General features: G+C 43.6%; 1 protein-coding gene across 10 annotated transcripts in view; it reads right to left on the reverse strand.

The window, feature by feature from the left end:
- LOC100116974 (neurabin-1) overlaps window positions 1-12,070 on the reverse strand; it is a 554,139-nt gene that overhangs the window by 112,584 nt on the left and 429,485 nt on the right. The gene's annotated exons all lie outside the window — the stretch shown is intronic.

The following is a 12,070-nucleotide window of genomic DNA, read 5'->3' on the forward strand; positions in this document are numbered from 1 at the left end:
CTATCTAACGAGTGGGAGATTTTGTTTGTGGGTAAATTGAAGAGCATGCTTATAAAACACAATAAATTCAAAAGACGTAGCAGATGAGGTCGTTAGCAGCAAGATAAAAAAATGTGCCTAATTCACCCAAAAAGAATTCTTTCATCAAATCAGAAATTCATGTATTTTGGGCAAGTGATTTGTTTTTGGATTCTGACCTAAAGACGGTGCTGACCCACATGCTATTGCTGCGCATGGTTTAACTAGATACAACAATAACCTGTATCTTAATGTGTGAGTCGAGGAGAAGGAAAAGAGAAATGCTACGTCCACATATGTGGTGACAGAACATTTTATGTTTCAGTGGGTTATGTGAGTTAGGTTTAATTTTTTTTTAAAGGATATTGTTACGTATAGTTCAACGCTATGTAGGAGTGGACTACGTCCAAGTATGTGGAGATAAGACATTTTGTGTTTCTGTGAGTTGTGTGAGTCAGGTTTCAGCTTTTTAAACCTTTGTTGATAGAATTAACGGGGACATTTCAGTTGATATGCCCATTTGTGACTCACATATTGTCATCATTAATGTTACCCTTTCTATTGCGTTTGTTTAATGCTTGTATTGTGTTTGTGTGTGTATGTGTGATTAGGTTGTTAATTATGCTCGTGGTAAAGGAAAACTATTTTTTTTATTATAATGGGGTTTTGCTTTATTTTATTCCTTAGATTTTTCATCTACATCCATCTTTCCTAAGACATTTTTAGGAGAGTTTTTATTTTCAACGCGAGTTATGAAGTAAGAATTGGTTGGGTCTATTTAAAAAATTAAACGCTTTTCCTGATTTATGGTGGCGTCTCGTTCCGGTTCGACTTCTATGGTGTTACTTGGTGTTGGTATCTTTGTTAACTCTGGTAGTTTTGGTAACTCTGGCTCTGCGATGTTGCTTAACGTTGGTACTTCTTGTTGAATTACTTCCCCCTTAGCCTCCTTTCTGATTTTGGTTAGCATGTTGAGGTGTTGCTGTTGCGGTTTTCGGAATAGGTTGCGTTCTTAAAGTTGCTGTTCCGGCTGAGGAAGCTGCCATAGGGTTCTGGCAATTGGTCCATTTGGCTTGTTTCTTACAAATTTGGTCATGTAATTCATACAGGCTTACATCGATATCTCTCTTGCAGTACGGGTGGAATTTTGCATCTATTCCATTTCCGCTCTGGTTCTTCTTTCTAGGTACGGCAAATGTTGCTTTGTACGTTGGGTCAATATTCTTTCTTGCTCTTCTGCGTCGGATTCCTCAAAATATTGAACGTAACCGTATGACAAACGTCCTTTTTTGTTTCGTCTGGTCTCATAATATACCATCTTTCCAAACTCCGCAAAGTGCTGGAAAAAGGCCTCATCCTTTTCTTTATCGATGCCTTGCCAGGGTAAAATGCAAAATAACCTATCTTTACTCATTTCTCTTGCTTGTTGCGTGTTGTTCACGACTCGTACTTCGCGTTGGACCGAAGGATTTCTTTTTGCTGGAGTAGGGATGTTCTCATTGAGTAGCGACCTTCTTATCGGTATTAGTACTGTTCTAGCCAGTCTTCTGAACTTGTTTTCTCTTATGAGTATGGTCTTTAAATCATTTGCTCGTATAGCTTCCATTAATGTATCGTAAGTTATAGTAATCTTTTTGCTTCCGGGATCTATTCTGTGTTTTTCGTTAAAAATACACCGTGGTTTCCCAACTTGTTCAAATTCTCGCACAATGGTCCAGATTGGCACCTGCATGTCGCAGAATATTGATACGCTTGTAGCTGCCGTCGTCATCTTGCTATTTTCTGTAAATATAGATTTTTTTTTTTTTTGGTATTAGGGGATGTACTGTTAAAGCTTGGTTCATATACAGGGGTGTGTTAATAATCGCATTCCGCTTCATTTTTAAATTGGATTTCTATCATGGATGATTTGGATTTACTTAATTTATTGCATTTCGGCTTAGAAGTACTAGGGGTCTCTGTTGGGTTTGTTTCGATTATGGGGTTATCGCGATTGGGCTCATTAGTTTGAGGTATTTTATATGTTTGCTTATTTAATTTTGGGCAGGGTATCATCATTCCGCATTTCATTCCCATTATTAATGCTATGATGCCTGCTATCATAACCAGTTGGAAGGTTAGACCGCTATACAGGAGGGTGTTTGTTTTATATTCGCGTCTTTTATGTTCTTTTAATTCACTTAATTTTTCTATCATTTGTTTTAAGGGTTTGGCTTGGTTAAAGTCAGATTTAGGTCCAATTATCTCAATGCTTTGGGGTGCATCGTGACCAGGATTCTGATCTTTTTCGTTGAGAATGGGATACATATCATGTATCTTTAGATCAATTTTGGGTTTATACAAATATGTAGTTCGACTGGATTTGGTTTCCTGTCCAACAATCATGCTGTCGGTGGTTCTTCCGACGCACGTTGGTGAGAGTCGTATTATTCCGGCCTTCTCCAATTTTAATTTTGTGTCTCTTTGATTTGTGCACGAAATTCGCATTTGTTCTGGTTTGACAGCTGAATATAACCAGGATTGATCATTTTCTAAATATTTCAATTGGGTTTTTGCACTGGTTCCATATCTTATGTCGCAGGTTTTTAGTATTTCTGTGTTGGGATTTTATAGCATTGCTACTTCGCAGTCTTTTGATGTAGGTGTGCTCTCAAATGGACCAAGTATTGGATAAATGAGGGCATAATGTGTCTTTGTGCATTTGATTGTGGGTTCCACATCAAATTTAACGTATCTTTCTTGATTGGAATTTATTGCTATATATTTATGCGATGGTTTCACGAAGACTATTTCTGTTGTTTGATTTTGATCATTTTGTGGCACTGCCACCGGATGTAGTCTATAAATTTGATATGGTTCTCTGTCCACAAGTGGTACATGTATTACGGCAATGGCCCTTCCGTCTTGGTGAATCGCGTCAATTTCTGATATTTTGATTATTTCTTCTATTCTTAAATGCTCTGTGGGTATAGCAAAGTCCAGGTTTTCGCTGGTTCTCTTTACGTCCGTCATAATTTGATGTGGCATGAGTAGACAAGCTAGGCCGGTTCTGGACCACTTACCTGCCGTCGGTAATGTAGATCTCTAACCCAAGTTACCAACATAACAGCTGACCCAACTTACCGACCGAGTAACCCAAGTTATCGACCGGGCTGATGACCCAAGCTACTGACCCCGGGGAATCCCCGAGGGGGTATAACTCAAGTTTTAGATAAACGAATCCTAACCTCAAATTCGAAATTTTTTCCACTATTAGGTGGACAGTGCGAAGTCGGACCCCCCCCCCCCCCCATGTACGGGGTGAAAATTTCGTCCGTTTTTGTCCGAAACACATCGATACCACTTATCACCTCCCCCATAGCTATTACAGATAGCGAGATACAAAATGATGCTAAAAGATGAATGAAATGACGCAAGATGATTTTCAGATAACGGGTATACGAGACTGCTCGTCGAACTCGTAGTATCCGATATCGCGTATGCAGGTTCAAAGCTGCTCGTTAAACTCGTAGTACCCAATATCCTGTATGCAGGTTCGGGACTGCTCGTCGTACTCGCAGCATCCAATATCGCTATGCAAGTTCTAGACTGTCTCGACTACTCACCCTATAAAAAGAAGTCGTAGAGCGGGGAACTGTCATTATTTATCTAACTTGCCTGAGAGTAAGAGCTAAGAGAAATGTTTTGTTCCTGTGGCCTACCTGACCATCTTGATGATCCTCGTCTGCAGAGGGCTAGGACGATGGAGCTACCTGTGCCACCATTTGCCGTAAGTATCAATATGTTACATAGATTTTTGTCAATAATTCAATTTTGACATTTGTTCATAGTTAACACACGACGACGAGACCATGGCTACGACGAGCTCGGAGAAAGGCTTTCCTATCTCGTGGTCTCCCTTGGCGCACAGCTCTGCACTGTCCGACACGAGCTTGGTGACGGCGGCTTCCCTTCTGGAGAAGGTTCTGCTGGTGGGAAACTTAGTCCCCCGCCTCCCATCGACGAAGAAGGAGGTACCGGGGAAGTGGGCTCTGCTGGAGCGCAACCTCTACCTCTCCAGCAACAGCAATCTCGTGATGGAAGAGTTGGCGAAGGTGTGCCCTCCTCGTCAGCAGAGCGTACCGTCGAATGACGACAGGAGAAAGAAAATTCTCCCGTGCGCTCTCCAGTACTCTCTGTTGATAAGAAGCGCGCACCTGGTAAACGCTCCCCGGAAGGTCCCTGCGTACGCAAGGCCACCCGACCATCGCAGGTGGTTGGTGCCAAGCGCCGCAGATTAGATTTTAAGGACTTTTAATTGTATTTTTTTTAAATAAAAACAATAAAAAAAGAAGTCAAATGGAGAGGTAATCTTGATTGGCTGTACCTCACAGGTGAGAGCGATGGTAGGGGCTCTCATCACTTCCTTAAAAAAAAAAAGAAAAAAATGATCTTGAATCCGATACATATGCTTTCACCACTTACGTAACTTTGTTACAGTTTTTATTATTGTAAAAATAAGTGACGGGAGTCGGACACTCTACCATTGGAGTCACAGCCGACGATGGATTTTTCTAATCGATCTCTTTTAGTAATTAGACGCCTGTGACGTGTCCTCAAGTAACAACTTTAAAATTTTTTTTATTAAATTAATAATGACCTTGAATCCTAGAGCTTGCTTTTACCACTCAGAGATAGCGCGAACTAGTTTAATTTTTTTTTTTTTTAGAGAGATGATGAGAGCCCTCACCTTCGCTCTCACCTGTGAGGTACTACCAACTTATCGTCACTAATAAGCCTCTTACCACGAGTGGTGAGAGGCGCATGCGCGACTCGTTTACCTCTCCGTTTATCTCTCTTTTTTTAACTTTATTATCATTTTTTTAACTTGCTGAGACCCTGCGAGTCTATGCAGGTCCTGGAGAAGCTGTTCTAACCTGTAGATCTCTGCTAGCGTCGATCAGAATTTCTTTCAAGGCTGGTTCGATGCTGGTTTAACAATATCTGTTCGAACGTGTAGCACTTTTAGGTGTATATAAGGAGCCAGGGGTCCGAGACTTCTTCAGTATCAAAAGTTTTTCGAGAAGTGAACAACTCTTCGGAAGACTTAGAGGAAAAACAGCCTACGAAGAAGACACTCTTCAGGGTCACCATGACTTCTCTGGAGGACTGCAGGAAAAGCCATCGACGATGCATCCGTGGAACGCTGGACCAACGTCATTGTAACCGATCACATCGCTACCTTCGAGCGCCTCTTGGAGACACCAGGGCTAAGTGTGCCAGAGAGACAGAAGTACCAGTCTACAGTGGCACTCCTGCATACCATGCGACACAGAATGAGCTGTTGTGTCAAGCGTGGTGGAAGCCTCCGGCAGCCAAGTGTAGCTTGGAACAAAGTGAAGTCGGCTTTTGCGAGTCGTATCAGATCGGGTGTGATCACGAACATGATACATCTGGACATATCCACGTTCATGGATGACGCTAGAGCTCTTTTCGCCCCGAAGATCGAGCTCGCGCTCCGTGAACACAATGCTATAAAAGTGAATACAGTGCTGGCAGCCGAGTACGTGATCGTCAAGAATGAAGAGGAAACGAAGGACATCAAGTACTTAAACACGAAGAGTGCGTCGATTTATCAGACCACTGACTTGAACGAGTGGTTCACCGGGAACGTCCAACGTTCCCATTGAACGCGACATGGAAGTATTCCAAGAGCGAGATTCCGGCTGCACCCTGCTCTCCATTCTGAACTTGGCGGTGAATGTGAACAAGTTGAATCGATGAGAGGAAGCTCCTACATCGATCTACCATCCCTCATCAAGTTGAAGCACGCATGCATCAACGTTAAAAACAACGACAACCAGTGTTTCAAGTGGGCTGTGCTATCCGCGCTGCATCCAGTGCCAGATTATGTAGATAGAGTTTCAAAGTACCAGGAATTCGCGGACGAATTAAACTTTGAGGGTATTGACTTCCCAGTGCCGCCGCGACGTGTCGGTGAACTTGTACATACTCAAAAAGAGGGGTGAGAAATTTGAAGTGTCTCCGTGCCACGTGACGGCGTCGAAGAAGATCAAACACGTCAATCTTCTCTTCGTGCAAGATTACTACGTGGACGAGGACGATGACGACGACGACGACGACGACGACGACGATGAAGAGGTGGAGGACGATGACGACATCGAGCTATTGCCTAAATTCCACTGCTTCGGAGAGAGAAGAGTTTGGGAGAGCTAGATTCTGCCACATCTGTCGGAAGCCATTCTCAGCTGAGGACACGAAGGTCAAGGATCATTGTCACCTCACGGGAAGTGAAAAAACGCCTTGCCCGAGGTGATCCGGGTATCAATCCTCTGGACGCAGCGTGCAAGGGGCACGATATTGCCTATTCGCAAAATCGTGAGAACGTTAAGGCTAGGAACGCAGCAGACAGAGTTCTAGCTGACAAAGCCTGGCGAAGAGTTCTAACCAAAGACTCGGGTCTTGTTGAGAAGGCCTACACTATAACCAACGCTATGAAGCTGAAGTCCAAACTCGGTATGGGGTTCAGGCGCAAAAAGAAGAACCCACCTGTCTCGTTGAACAAGGTGATCAAATCTGTGTCAACTGTATCAACTAGTAGTGCACACGAAGCTATTCGTGCTGCTCTGGAAAATGCTCGCGATGCCGTTAAACAGGCTGGGGGTAAGAGTAAGGTCAAGGTACCGCGTATTCTACCAATCTCAAAGAAGCTAGGTAGATCCTTACCTTTTCTCATACCTCTATTTTCCGGCTTGAGTGCAACGGGTGCTTTGGCAGATGGTGCTGCTGAAATAGCAAAAGCTGTCAACGATTTCAAGGCAGCTCAGAAACATCTAGCCGAGAGTCAACGCCACAACCAGACGATGGAGGCCATCGCTCTTGGTAAAGGTCTCTACTTGAAACCATATAAAACCGGACTTGGCCTTCACATGGTGACGAAAAAAAAAAAAGATCCTTGAAGTGAGATTGCCGCAAAGAGCACTCTCCAACATCGACCTGATGAAATTCGCCAAACTGCTGAAGATTCCTCACTTCCGCGGAGTGTACATGGGTGACTCGTTGCCTGATGGTCCGCAGAGACAACGCGAGTGGACCTGGAACGCACTGGGTGGCCTATCGCAAACGTGGCAACCATGTCGTCTACTTCGACAGTTTCGGTGATCTACAACCACCTCGGGACTTGATGCTGTATCTTGGCGTCAATCAGATCCATTACGATCACGAGAGGTATCAGAACTTTGACACCTTCGACTGCGGTCACCTCTGTCTGAAGTTTTTGTGCAACGAGCTAGAGAGGGGGAAGCTTATATAAAGACCAGCGAGAGTAGATTCACCTCATTATGAGTTCATCCATGGAGCAGTCATCACTGACTCTGACTCTGTCAGGCTATTCCTCCGTACTCGAAGCTGAGTATTTTCCACCTATCGAGCTCTCACCGAACGAGACGTACGTTCTCGGTTTAGTTGAACTTCTCACCTTCAATACCATACCGAACATCGATACAGGTGAGAACAAGTTCTACGTAGGCGAAGAGGATGTTACTGTAGCGACGGGTAGCTACAAGATCGAAGACATAGAGAAAGCTCTTCACGAGTTACTAGCTCCAAAAGGTATATCGATCAGTCTCAAACCAAATAACAATACGTTACGCAGTGTCGTGAAGTGCAGTCACGCCATTGATTTCCATCCAGCTGACTCCATAGCTTCGCTACTGGGCTTCAAAAGACGCATCCTCGAGGCAAACGTCACTCACAGCTCTGATCTACCTGTGCGTATCCTCAAGGTCAACGGCATACGCGTCGAGTGCAACATCACATCGGGTGCCTATATAAATAGTCAAAGAATCCACACGATACACGAGTTCTTCCCAGCAGTACCACCAGGATACAAGATCATCGAAGTTCCATCGCAAGTAATCTACCTTCCAATTGCTGTCAAGAGCATAGATCACTTGCAAGTGCGCATAGTCGACCAGGACGGTAATTTGGTGAATTTTCGAGAGGAAGTCATAACTATCAGATTGCATGTGAAGCAAGTCTGAGGATGGGTATCGTGTACAATCACAGAAGCAGCTATATAAGGAGCTCGAAACCTCGACCAAAGATCAGTCGTCGACGAGCAGTCAAAGCGCTAACACGGCCGAACATTCAATTTCTGAAAAGTCTAGGCTTGCGAGTCTTTGGTGGTAATGATTGAAGTGTGTATTCATCTATTACTGGCATGGAAGAGATTCTAAACATTCAGACACCCGTCGCGTTTGACGAGTCAGTCGCGCACTACGAGATTCACGCGCACCAGCCGTACACAGCCAGCACTTACAACAACAGCGACGAGATCCGCATCTCCATTCAACATCAAGATCTCTGTCTTCTAACAGCACGCAGTTCATTGCACGTGTGCGGTCGAATCGTCAAAGCTGATAATAGTGTGGTAGAGAATACCAGCTTAGTTAATAACGCCATCTGTCATCTATTCGAGGAAGTTCGATATGAGATAAACGCTATCGAGATCGACAGGTGCAAGAATGTTGGCTTGACTACCCTAATGAAGAGTTGGATATCCATCAATCCCAATCAGAGTTTAGAGAACGCGGGATGGCTCGACGTCGAGGAGACAGCGTTGAGTTTGAGCAACAACGAGGGGTACTTCGACGTATGCCAAAGATTATCGCAAGATCGTGGTCAACGTCAAGCACGAGCTCATAATTACGAGATCGAGAAACGATTTAAATGCTGTTGTTCAAACGGCAGCCGATAATCCAGCTACTTTTGAAGATTTCAAGATTAATTTAACGAGAATCGAATGCTCATGCCGTATGTGTTGGCATCCAATACTCACAAGATACGTCTTCTGAATTACGTCGAGAAGGATAGACCCATTGCCATGAGCTTTCGCAGTTGGGAGTTGTTCGAGTATCCGCTGCTTCCAGCTACACCGAAACACGTCTGGACGGTGAAAACTTCCAATAAGATGGAGAAGCCCCGCTTCGTTGTGGTGGGTTTCCAAACGAATCGAATAGGACAGAAAGCTGCTAATGCCAGTCGCTTTGATCACTGCAACATCAGCAATGTGAAACTCTTCCTGAATTCGCAGTGCTATCCCTATGGAAATCTCAATCTAGATATATCTCACAACCAGTATGCTGTACTCTACGAAATGTACACCAACTTCCAGAGTGCGTACTACGAGAAACAGGCCGAGCCTGTACTGAATAAAACTGACTACATCACGCACTTGCCTCTCATTGTGATAGACTGCTCCAAGCAGAACGAGTCGTTGAAGAGCGCTCCAGTGGACGTTCGTCTAGAATTCTAAGCGAGAAACAATTTCCCAGCTGGAACGTCAGCTTACTGTTTGATACTTCACTATCGCATTGTGCAGTACAATCCTATGAGTGGAGACGTGAAGAAACTTGTCTGAGTCACTTCGAGATGGAGTTCATGGTGGACATGCAGGGCTTCAAGCAACCTGTGGACGACTTCATCCTCAAAGAGTTGGCGATAGCGCCTCTACACGGTGAACCTATAGTCTGGCTATTCAAGGAACCCTTTCCCTGGCGCAGACTCTCGGACAGGTACAGAAAGGAAAATTCATGGCTCGAGCGCAGCTATCATGGCATACCTTGGACTTCGGGTAATCTACTCTACACTCAAATCGGAGATATTCTTCGATCAACTTTACGAGACGCCACGAAAATACTTGTGATTGGACCAGTGAAAAGTGAGTGGTTGGAGCGCTTTAAATTCCGAGTTCAAGATATCGAAAAATTAGGCTTTCCCTGTGTGGACCAGCCAAAATTGGTAACGATCTGCACCAATCACAACGGAGTGTACAAAGCCACATGCGCACTACACATTTTGGAGGTATCAGATATTCTGCCTTCTCCCGGTATAATTATAAAATCGCTGCTCAAGTCTGATTCATGATCTGAGAGATTGTCCATTCTCTTTTGCAGTTTTGCTTATGAACGATCTATTAACTCTTTTACCTTTTCTCCTAGGACTTGGTCCATATGTTCAGTACCATAATGCGGGTTGAGTTCATGCATTTTAAAACGCATTTGTTCAGTGATTTCTTCTCCTTCTGAGAGACACAATGGTAAATCGGTAACCGACTCGTGCTCTGAATCCACTTCGTCCTTCTTTGTCATTAAGCTCTTTTCTTGATATCTCTTTAGACTTTCCTCAAACTTCTTGCTTGCTTCTTCCACCTCTTCCTTGCTTAAAGTGATCCTTATGGAACTATCTGTTACGGAGTCATCATCGGTGTTTGCTTCTGCATTTGAAGGTTCTTCTGCACTCACTAGCACTTCGATATTACTGATTGTCCTATTTTGACTGTCGGTCGATGACGTGTCTCCATCTGAGTCGGAGTCTTCTGATTGGTAATCATCAATTCTTAATCCACTGTACCTTGGGTCGGGCAGTGGTGATCTTTCGGTTTCACTCCCTGCTAATGCTGTGGATGATAGCCATGACCTGCGTGATGGAGAGAGTTTTCTATTGGTGGAAGCCTCAGAATCAGTATCACTTTGGGTATCCTTGCTGCTTTCTCCGTTGCTAGTTGCAATGGTCTCTGATGTAGGTTTGGTCACTTTCAACAAAGGTTTGTCCATGGGTTTATTTGTTTTGGCAGACTTCACTGTCTTGGGCACTTTTGGTATTGCTCCTTATTTGATGTAGGTGGCTATTGGACTTTCTACCTTTGCTGTTCTCCCTCGCGTCCTTTGTGATCCAATTTTGGTGCATTCTTGTTTGTTTTCGCTCCTACTGGTCTCCCTCTTCCTCTTGGTGCCGTAGTTCTTTCAGATGCTGAGTAAGCTCCCGTTTTATTCCCGTTCTGCTTTGTCTTTTCATTTATTTCCTTTCCGGTCATTTCTGAAGGATTTCTCAATAAGGCATCAGCATTCTTGTTCAGTTTGCCTGACTTGTATTTAAAAGTGTACTCGTACTCGGTGAATCTAAACATCCACCTCATTAACCTTTGTCCAGGGTCCTTTCTAGTGTGCATCCAATTTAATGGTTCGTGATCGCTGACCAAGGTAAATTTGCGACATAATAAATATGGTCTGAATTGATCTAGCGCATATAATACAGCTAAACACTCCTTTTCTGTAGTGGAGTAGTTTCTTTCCGCTTTGTTTAATGCTCTCGATAGATATTGTACGGGGTGGTCGAATCCATCTTTCTCTTGGCTTAGAACGGCTCCAATTGCGTAATCCGATGCATCAGTCGTCAGAGTGAATTATTTGTTGAAGTCTGGAAATTGTAGTATGGGTTCCTCCATGAGGCACTGTTTTAATTTTTCAAAGCTCTCTTCGCATTTTTCGGTCCACTCAAACTTAACATTCTTTTTCAATAGATCGCTCAGCGGTTTTGCAATTTTGGCAAAATCTTTAATGTACTTTCGATAATAGCCAAACATTCCAAGTACTTCCCTTATATTCTTTGCGCTTTTGGGTGTGGCTAATTGTAGCGATGGCTGCAACTTTCTCTAGATTTGGTTCCACGCCTCTTGCACTGATGATGTGTCCTAAGAAGTCCACTTCTTTTCTGAAGAATTCAATTTTATCTGGTTTCTCTTGCAGATCTTTGCTATAAACAATGATGTCATCTAAATACACAAGCATCTCAATGTTCTGAAGTCCTCTAAGTGATTTTTCCATTAGTCTTTGGAAAGTCGCTGTGGCATTTTTCAAACCTTCTGGCATTCTGGTATACTCGTAATATCCATTGATTGTCGTGAAAGCTGTTTTATAGCAGTCTTCGGGTGCCATTGGTATTTATTGAAAGCCGCTTGCTAAGTCGAAGATAGAAAAGTACGTTGCACCTCCCAATTGGTCCATGATATCTACGATATTCGGTAATGAATATGCGTCTCTGATTGTTTTCTTGTTCAATTCTCTAAAATCAATCACCACCCGCCATCTTGGATTTCCATAGCTCTCGGGTTTCTTTGGCACAATCCATATCGGTGAATTGCAAGGTCAATTGGATTCTCTTATGATTTTGTCTCTTAGTTTCTTGGCTACACTGTCTCTCACAACTTGCT

Source organism: Nasonia vitripennis (assembly GCF_009193385.2).
Source record: "Nasonia vitripennis strain AsymCx chromosome 1 unlocalized genomic scaffold, Nvit_psr_1.1 chr1_random0006, whole genome shotgun sequence".
Taxonomy (NCBI): domain Eukaryota; kingdom Metazoa; phylum Arthropoda; class Insecta; order Hymenoptera; family Pteromalidae; genus Nasonia; species Nasonia vitripennis.